Source organism: Phyllostomus hastatus, unplaced genomic scaffold (genome assembly GCF_019186645.2).
Source record: "Phyllostomus hastatus isolate PE091 unplaced genomic scaffold, TTU_PhHast_1.1 phas_contig_29, whole genome shotgun sequence".
NCBI lineage: Eukaryota > Metazoa > Chordata > Mammalia > Chiroptera > Phyllostomidae > Phyllostomus > Phyllostomus hastatus.
In genome coordinates this window covers 24,764,666-24,775,130 of record NW_025333835.1, presented here as the reverse complement: position 1 = coordinate 24,775,130, position 10,465 = coordinate 24,764,666, and positions in this window count along the sequence as shown.

Here is a 10,465-nt window from a genome sequence, read left to right as displayed (position 1 = left end):
AATTCACAGTCTCACTCTTAGATCAAAGAGTACCTGCTTATTTAACAGTACTTTTGCCCAAATAGAAGATTGTCATTTTAAATATTTTCCAGTTTTGTAGTAAAAATTATCTATAAAATTTTAATTTGCACTTATTTGAACTGTAATAAATTGGAACATTGCTTCACAAGTGTATGTGTCTTTTGAATTTTTCTTCTGTATGTTATAGACTCATACCCTTTAAATGGACCACTTTGGCATTTCATACTCAACAATGAAATAATAGCCATAATAATAATAGTAGGTAACACAAATTGTGCTAAGCCATATACTAAGCAATTGACATGTATTAATCTTCACAACCTTATTATTAATATTTAGCTTATGGCCAAGAAAGTTTAAGATTAAAGATGAAATGACCTGCTTCTAGTTGCACGACTAGTCGGTGCATAAGCCAGGACTTGACCTCCTGACTCCATAGTCCACCAACAGTGATCACGTTTAGTCATTTGAGAAGAGAACAAGTTCAGAGACCATAGGAAAGTTGGAGATGTGAGATCTGAATTGACTCAAGTGAGAATTTACTAGGACAAGTAAATCAAGTGTAGAAATGTTATTTTAGTAATTCAGCTACTCTATGAAGGGCAAAGGTTCACAGGAAAAGCTGTGGGGAGTACAAACGACAGCTTGACAAACTCATTTTTAGCATCTGAACACTAAGCTCATCACCCTAAGGATGGCTGCCCTATATTCAGAGGGAAAGACCTCCTAGTTTTGAATTTACCTGAATTACAAGGTCTCTCCAAAAAGTATCCATCCATGAATATGAAAAGTAGAGACATTTATTGAAGAAGATACAAGAAACATTGTACATAGGACAATGATGTCTCAGTCCCCTTCAAAGTAGGTATGTTGGGACCTCATGCAGTTCTCCCAATCACCATCAGCTGCCCTGTCGTATTTTCCTGAATCTCATTGATGATTCTGAAATCTCTTCCTTTTCAAAAGTGATTTTAGTTTTGGGAAAAGCCAGAAGTTGCAGGGCTGTAGGGGAGCTGAGTCACTTGGGTGATTTGATGTTAGGAGACATGATGCATGAGCAGGCATGCAGTTGTAGTGAAGCTGCCAATCACCAGTTCCCATAGTTGCAGCCTTCTGAATCATCTGAATAATTAGTTTCCATGGAGGACTATTCAAGCTTAACACAAAATCTGATGCAGATTCATTGCTCTACTCACTCAGTCATTTTGAATGCAATGTCCACACAGTACACACGCTCACTCAATGGCTCTACCACCCCCACACTGACTAGTACAATGAAATCATCATTGTTCACACATGTGCATCCCAGCCCACTCTCCTTGGCTGCCAGGTTACATCAATGTCACTCAAATCGTTCTCATTATAGTAACAATGGCTGGACTTTTTCCAGGCAGATCTTGATGTAAACCTTAATCACTGTGCTTTAAGAAGAAATGTTGGAAGGAAAATATGGGGTGCCTGAAAAGATGCTTTTGAAGGATAATTCATTTTCCTTACAGTAGATGCCCTCAAGAAATAAATACTATATAGAATTAGACATAACATTTTTCCCCTAATGTAATAATTATTTTTAGGATGGTAAGGTCCGCTCCCTCCTTTCCCACAACTGGCCCTGACCTCGTTGGTTATACCTTCCTTGGCAGATATTTTATCCCCGAATGCATAGTGATCTGTGATCTTGTCCAAGGCAGCTTCAGCTTCATTAACACGACTCTCACATCTCAGGATCAAAGTTTCCCTCAAAGTAAGTAGGTGGTTTTGCCCGTGGCGGTGAATCAGGGACAGTTCCTTGACAAGGAAGAACTGAGGAATTAGGTGAGGCCCTTGAAGGTTCCACCGGTCTCTGCCAAAGCCCTGGGAAGGTTCCATTTTCTCCCAACCATGGACAAGGAGGTGCAGCCAGGACAAGTAGCCCTCTCAATCACCTCTGAGTGAAGATGAACCAGAACACTGTAGTCCCTAAAAGCTTGCATCGCCCATAAAATTAACTGACCCCTGTGCTAACTATCAGAACCTTTAGGAGACATAAAAGTAGTTCTTGAAAAGTTGAAAGCTGAAAGGGATGTAGGCACCACAGGCCTGAAGTCCGGTAGGAACCTAGTTATAGCCCTAAAGGCAGATCGGGGATGTCATTGAGAGATTCCGCTCTGCGGCTTGGGAAGAAAATGAACATGAATGATGCCATAGGCTTCGTGGCTTGCTGGACTCATGCCTCCTTCAATCTGAAAAAGAACGGGTGTTCTTAAGAAGAACTAGAGCTCAATAAAGCTGTTAAGAAAAAAAAAAGAGACAACTGGGAATTCCTCTAGTCAATCTTGAATTTATGGGAATTAACATCATGATAATTGCCATAATAAAAGTAGTTGCCATTTGATAAGCCTTGCTATGTCCCAGACATGTTAAACAGCTCACATGGGCTATCTTCTTTATTACTCAATAACTCTTTGAGGTAGATACAGTCCTTATCTCCACTTCACCATATAGACGTCAAGTAATGGGCCCAAAGTGACACAGCTAGTAAATGACAGAGTTAAGGTGCAAACCCAGATCTATCTTACGGTGAAAAGCAAGAGCTTTCCCTAACTGGCTGTGCCTCAATTAGTTGGGTTTCATCCCACAAAGCAAAAGGTTGCCACTTCTATCCCTGGTCAGGGCATATGCCTGGGGTTCAGGTTCAGTCTGCAGTCGGGGCGTGTATGAGAAGCAGGCAATGGATGTTCCTCCCCCTCACTTTCTCCGGCCCTTCCTCTAACTCTAAAAATAAATAAAATCTTTTTTAAAAAAAGGAAGACCTTAATTATTATGCTGACTTTTTACTCTAAAGTAGGCAAGAAAAGTTTTGTTATAATTGTATTTAATTGTATTTTACAGGTTAACTGTGATATGTATTACAGATACTTCTATATGTGTATATATGTGTACATATATATGTTTGTATGGAAAATAATACAATAATTAATCAACAGTAATGCCAGAATGAACCGTGTTTCCTGCACTCACAACTCTAAACCCACTTCTGCCCCACCCTATATGTACACATATGTACATATTCCCTCACTCCTGTCCTGCCTAACTTTCTCATTCACATTTCCTTCTTGCCTTAGCTTTCTTAGGTACTAATTTATTTACTCCTACTTGGTAGCCCATCTTAAATCCTAAAAAGAAAGCATTTCTAAAAAGAAATGAAATAAACAAGTTACCTTGCTTACATAAATTATGTTAAAGTCTAAAGGTTTAGCAAACTCCAATAACAAAGAATAAATACACTCACTGCCAAGTACAGAACTAGCTCCGAAGCAACATGCCTCAAGTGCTGCATGACATATCCCACATTTTAATACCGAGTACAACAGGAAGAAGAGCGTGGAGCATACCTAAAATGGTATCACCAATAATTTTTATTATCTTAACAGAATCAATTCTGAAGACATTGTACAGCAATTTCTGTGAAAACTCGCCAGTCAGCAAAAGTGATTAAGACCTTTACTATACATCTTATTCACAAGGGCCCCTGAGAGCGGTGTGCCTACTCACCGTGATTAGCTAGTGGGTCAGCCTGAATCATAAGGAAGAATGCACCTGACTGAATCACCCACCCCACTTCCTGCAGCACCTGGTTTTCCTTGGACTGCTGCCACCCCAAACCGCCCCAGCCAAAGCCTATTTAGTATATGAAATCTGATAAGGTCACCATCAGAGGTAGCGTGGTACTGAGATCCACTAGAGTTTTGGTGCAAGAGTCAGAAAGTCCATTACCATAGGAAACCAACACATGTATGGCCATACAGTTTTATACTGTACGCATCATAAGCTCCCAGCCATGTAGACAAAGCCGTTCTCTTGGAGCACCGCAAAGCGCACAGGAAACTGCTAGAACACGTCCCAGTAAACACCAGCCTGGTGGATTTCAAAGTGATTGAGGTACAAAGTGTCTGATAAATGTGGGTCTGAACTTGTGAGTCATCTGTCACCACAGTTCTGACCTGAGAATTATCCTACTTCCCAGGTTCTGACCCAGTCTCTTCACTTCCGCCTTGGAAGGAGCTCTCATCTGGGTGAGCTGGAGAAGAATTGTCACTTGAATGAAAATATTTTTAAATCATATTTTTGTTTCAGCTTGAGAAAAGCAAGTAGTGAGGGAGAGAAAGACATTGATTGCTCCAATCTGTACATGCTTACGTTTACCTTAGTGAGTGAACACACCAGGCCACGAAACCTATAGATTCAAACCACCAATATCAGCGTGCCAATGGGTGAGCCATTTCTTCTGAGTAGATTTACATTAATTTGGCTCCTCAGGACTGACCTACAGATCATTTACAATGAAAAAATTAACAGCCAGGAAGGTTGGAATGATTGACTTGGCAGGTCAGTACACTTTCTCCCATAGTCAAGAGATGTGGAAAGTCAAATTATCTCAAGTTTGTTTGTGAACGTGAATGGCATCAGAACACGATGCCATTCCACAATGGCATCATTCCACGAGGACTGAGTGAATCTCAGGTAGATGAGACACTCGGCCAATAGAGGAGAATCTTGCCAAGTCTCCCCTGATAATTTTGACTTCGATGCTCCACCTTTTCTAAGCTTTCACAGTTGATGAGTCTTGTTATACCCATAGATGTGTTCTTCAAGACAGGGTGGGAATCAAAGGTTTGAGTTTCCACATGCTGAGTTATAAAGTTACAGCCACATTCTAGTTCTCCTTTGTAATAGTCCTTTTCTGTTGTCTTGATTGAAGTGTCACTTGTTTCCAAATCTCTATTCACCATACTCAGATATCTAATTATATCCAGTGTGTAAGAATTGTCCAACTTTTACTTTAGAAAAATTAACTTCGAAAAAAAATAAGGACAACCATATTTTCAAAATCTTTAGGGACACCTCATCATCACTCCCAAATATTGACAATAGCTCTTAATTCCAATTTAAGATCTACATCAGACAACCACGAAAAAGTAAGTAAATTGTGTCCACCTCAGACAAATTTATCTAAAATATTGTATTTATTATAACACGAATTATTTTTAGAGACACACACACACAAAATATTCACAAATTTCCACACAAATGGAAAGTGGTGAGTATGTCCTTTGCTACTCAAGTTGCTCATATCTGTAAGGCTGAAAACGTGCAGGCCTGGCCAGGACCTTCCAAGGTGTTCTCGTGGCTTTGGCCCTGACCCTGAAGCTCTGCTTCACAACAGAGATTTCAAAAATCTCCGCTCAAGAATAGCAACTGTATTGCTAAACGGGCCATGCCTGATTGTCCTGTCTGTTTCTCTTCCTGCTTGGTGGACACATTCTTATTTACGCAATCATGGCATTTGAGTACTAGATGAGACCTGAAGAAATTCCAGTTAAGCCTTCTGCTTAAATTCAACACCACATCAGATTACCAGGGTTTACCTCTTCAATTCTGAAAGATTTCCTAAAGCAAAGGCCTACCATTTCCTTCCCTACTAAGTTCTAGAGTATAATCAAGAAGTTCTTTCTTGCGTGGAAATATAAGCTTTCTTGCCGCAACTTGAGCTCATTTCTATTTTTGATTTATATCGAAATGGAGAACAAATACCTGTTCTTCAATAAATACATTCCATAGACTTGAAAATACTTGGGTTATCCATAACTGCTTTTTCCCCCAGATTAAATTCCCCACAGTCCTTTCATTTTTCTTCATCTCTTTTATTTTTCAACATTTTCATTATCTTTGTTTCTCCCTGGATGCTTATCAAATTTGGTAAATCCCATGTAAAATACAGAGAGATCCAACCATACTTAAAATGGTGTAATAAATCTCTAATAATTTTCTCAAATAAATATTTTATCCCACCTAACCTATCATTAAGTTGCGACTACACCTTCTGACACGTTGACTTGGGGAGGAAAAGAAGCTGTCACCTGCTGACTTTCCTATGTCTCTCTTATAACTCTTCATTTTGGGATGTCTGAAGCTTAGACTTTCCTCTAATATTTTTCCTTACCTTTAGCATATTTACCTTTCTCAATTAAGAATCATCAGTAAACCCAAAGCACTGGGTTCTACCCTACCACCTAAATTCCAGGTTCCTCCAATGAGTCTGATGTCATTGCCTCAGCAGTGGGCACTAATTCAATTCTATGCCAAACATCAAGTCTTTTTGTTATGACCTCTGGTAAATATTCCCATCAGCAGCTTCAACACAATGATTAACTTATCATAACTACTGCTCTGGAGTTGAATAGCGATTATAACAATCAGGTCAAGACAGAACCTTGAAGTGAGAAATCTGTAAGCAATCATAAGGAAATGCTTAGAAATACCCCTCAAAATTACAAGGAAAATAAAAAGAGAAATGCTCTCTGATCATTATAATCTGGCAGAAATAATTATAGCTGTTTTCAATGAAAATGCTTATAGCAACACTTGAATGAAGCCAAAGGATTCGGAATGAGTAGGAATTTAAGGTAAGAATAGCAAAGGTTAAATTTGATTTAATTCAAATAGCACATCATTATCAGAAGAGAACCCAAACACACGTCTCCTGACTTGTCTGAGGTTGTATTAACATGACACAGTGATACATGAAGAAGCCGTAAAGCTTAGTGCTGAAGAGCACAGGGACTGGGGGCCACATAGTCTGTGTTTAAATTCTGCCTTCGAGAGAGTTCAGCTTCCTCATTAATTCTTTCCCTTTTTTATATTATATGCCAAGCATTTTTATAAACTCTTTGCAAACATTGATTTATTTAATCCTCCTAACAACCAGTGAGAGAGAAGTTATCATAAACCCTGTTTTACAGATGGGAATGGAGGCTCGGAGAGATTAAGTAAATTGCCCAAGGTCACACACCTAGAAAATGGCAGATTCGGGCTCTGAGCCCTGGTGGCAGGGATTCAGTGTTTGCTATTAACTACCACTGCTAGGGTTGTCATTAGAATTGGTGGAACTAACTTTAATTGCCTGGCAAATAATAAATACTCAATAAACTATAGGGTTTCAAGTGTTTGGTGTGTGTGCAGTGGTTGGTGGTAGTGGTAATTGTGTTCCTAACATTGTGTATGAGTTGACTTCCAAAGATGTGGCAGAAATTGTCATTGGTGATCAGTAGGGGGAGCTCTTTCCTCTGATTATATATTTACCCCCCTCAAACCACCTCCCCTCCATTGTCTTGTAAGGTGCTTGGGTAAAGCCATGTGCCAAACTTTAACTGAGATTCCATCCATGTTCCATCATAAAGACTATATAAAAACTCTATGATAATATTGAAAATTTCTGTATTTTATCAAACTACATTTGTAAAGAATCTAGCAAAATCTAATAATGTTCATTTTGGTGCTTTTAGCTAGTTGAATAAATTATATTTGTTATGTGAAGATTTGTTGAGAATAACAGGCAAAGTATACTGTGCCATTATATAGAAGTTATGAAAATACTCAGCTTACATGATCGTAGCAATTTATACTTCATTTAGTTCAAACTGTGTTTACATAAATTTGCAATAACCCCGAGTAACGCAGTTCTACCCCCATTTAACAGGTTACAATAGGAAGTTCAGAGATATTAGATGAAGTTAAATGAATCAGGAAACAATATGCCTTGGACATAGGCCTTTTGGATCTTCCTTCAGTGCTTTGTGCACCATCATATGTGGGTTGTCATGATGCTTTGCTGGTAACCATTCTTTCCTTCCTTCCTTCTTTCCTCCTCTGCTAAACTGAAACACTATGTCAAGAGGCAGGATAACTCAGTGATAAAGAAAAGTAGGTTTCAATTCTTTTTCTACCACTTAGCTACGTGAGCCTAGACAAATGACTTACTCCCTCTGTGCTTTCGTTTTTTAAATAAGGATACTGACTGGATCTATCTCACAGAATTTTTGATGGGAGACAACGAAATGATCCAAGTAAAGCATTTAGAGTGGTTCTTGGCCCACGGAGAGCATGCAACAACTATGAAGCATCAATAAAGCTGCTTTCTCTCCCCTTGCTCCTTTTCTTTCTCTCCTCATGCCACAAACATTTATGGAATACCAGTGTGCACCCAGGAAGCTGCTAGGGAGACACTAGAAATATGCAACCTAGAATTTTAAGCTAGCTTTCAGCTACCTGCTATGCTACTAGAAAAGACCAAGTGATGGACATGAGGAAGCTCATTATGAATGTACTATCAATCACCCATATGTTCATGTTTTATTTTTCCCAGTGGAAGTAACCATTTATTCATCCAACAAATGTTTATTGAGCAAATACTCTGTTCAGTGTGCAGTGCTAAGAGCTAAGGAGACAAAACATAAAGATGGATCAGAGATCAAATTTATCCCCAAACAATTAAAACCTCATTCAGAAAATAAGAAATACAACAAACAAATGATAGAAGTCAGAGAATATATGCCACAAGCAAGAGGTAAAATTCTTTTAGAGTTTATTTGCACATTTAGTACTACAATCATTCAATGCTTATTGAACACAAAGCAGTTTATGTGATATAATTTCATTTTAAAATTTTTTCTTTTTTTTTAATTTAATCTTGACTGCACTTTTTCCATTACTATTGAGTCCCCTTAAACTCCCCTGCCCCCGGCAATCACCACACTGTTGTCCATGCCCATGAGTCCTTTTTCCTTTTTTCTCAGTGTCTCCACTCCCTACCTTCCCCTCCCTTAGCCGTCATCCTGTTCTCCATCTATGCGTCTGTCCCCATTTGCCTTGTGAGTTCTGTTTGTTCATTAGATTCCATTTAAAATCTTTATATGAGCAAAGAAGATTATCTAGAAAGAGAAATCGAGTGAGATGAGATGTATTGTTCTTTCTCTCTTTTCTTTGTATAATATAATAAAATATTTTAATTAGAGAAAGTTTTTCTGAAAAAATTATCAAGTGCCTTTCAACATTTTGCTAGGAACCTAATACAGTCCTTATTCAGGCAGGGAAATTTAGTTGGGGGAAAAATGAATGGTGCTGCAAAGTCTCCTTACAGGAGACTTTGACCTTAAATGATTAACGTGACTTCTTTGTAACTTCACTGTGTTGCCTATAAAATGGGGAAAATAACCGCATTGCTTCAATCACAAGGATGCTGAAAAATACAATGAAAAATAGTCAATGTTAAAGTTCTATGGCCAATGAAAGTAGGAGGCTAAATAAACCAAAGCTAGTGATGGAATAATGCAGAAAAACGACATAGACTTACTGATAAAACAGAGGCCATGACTCTGTGTAAATACACACTCCATGTTAGCACCTAGTAGTGAGCACTGTTCACAGTAAGCCCCTTGGATTCTTATTTCTGGATCCTCTCAGAACCTGGAAGTATGCTTTGCAAATGATAAAAATCATTACTACCATTGATAGAATGACTCTTAGAAGTTATAGCAATTTTCAGGAGCTTGGGCAAATAAATTTTTAAATTTCTATTACATAGAAGTAAATTTCCATTTTATTTCACTTTGAAATAACTTAGTTACCAAATATTTGATCCACTTCCCTATGTGAGGATTTGGGGGACTTCACGTGGCTCTCTAGATGTTTTTTTTCCCAACTATAGAACATAATACACTAAAGAATATGTAATTTTGAGTAGCCATAATTTTAAAAACAAAACTGGTGGCCTAGAAACTAATGTTGATTTAACGCTATTCTCTTTCCCACCTATACCACAATTTTTAACGAGCCTGGTGTATATAGCACCTCATTGAATATGCTACACCTGTTTGTTGAACTGACCTGAATTCAAATTCTTAGGGCAAGAGCTGGAAGTTAGACTTTCAGTGACTATGTTTTGGGGTGCAGGTAATATACATCAACACCCCTGTTTCTTTCTCTAACAAATGAGGCTAGAAATGCAGACCATCTATTTCATTTGAAAAGACATTGTAAAGATTCCATTTCTACTGACGTTAGACACTTCGGTATTTTCAGATGGTAGAAGATGTGAGAGCACAAAGTGTGATAACTACTGATGAAAACTTTGCCTCGGGGTTTAACTATCCATCATCTCTAAGGAAGAACAAAGAAAAATGTGCAGAGTCTCAACTTTCCCATCTCAGTGTTTTCTTTCTAATCTTCATTGTCATAGAAACCTAGAATATTTTTCTGTAGATTGAAGTTAAGAGCCTAGACAAGGAATGGAAGGAAAGAGCCTGCCAGAGGAAAGCTCTAGAGAAATAAGCATTTGTACATTTAAATACAGAAAATAAAATAAATATTGATGTCTTTCTTTAAGGAGTTTGAAAATGTTTTGCTTCTCATACTACAGGTTGTTGCTAACCCTTTATGAGACTTCCAAAGGAAGGGAAAAAATAAGAGCAGCATCTTAAAATCTCACAGTTCTATTAGTAAAACAAAACATTTAACTAAAGCAGAGGATGCTACTTCTCTAATGTTTTACTTAAAAAATTCAAACTGTCTCGGAGTGATTCCCTGTAGCTGTTAGGAGGTATTAATGGGGAACTGGGTGCAGAGC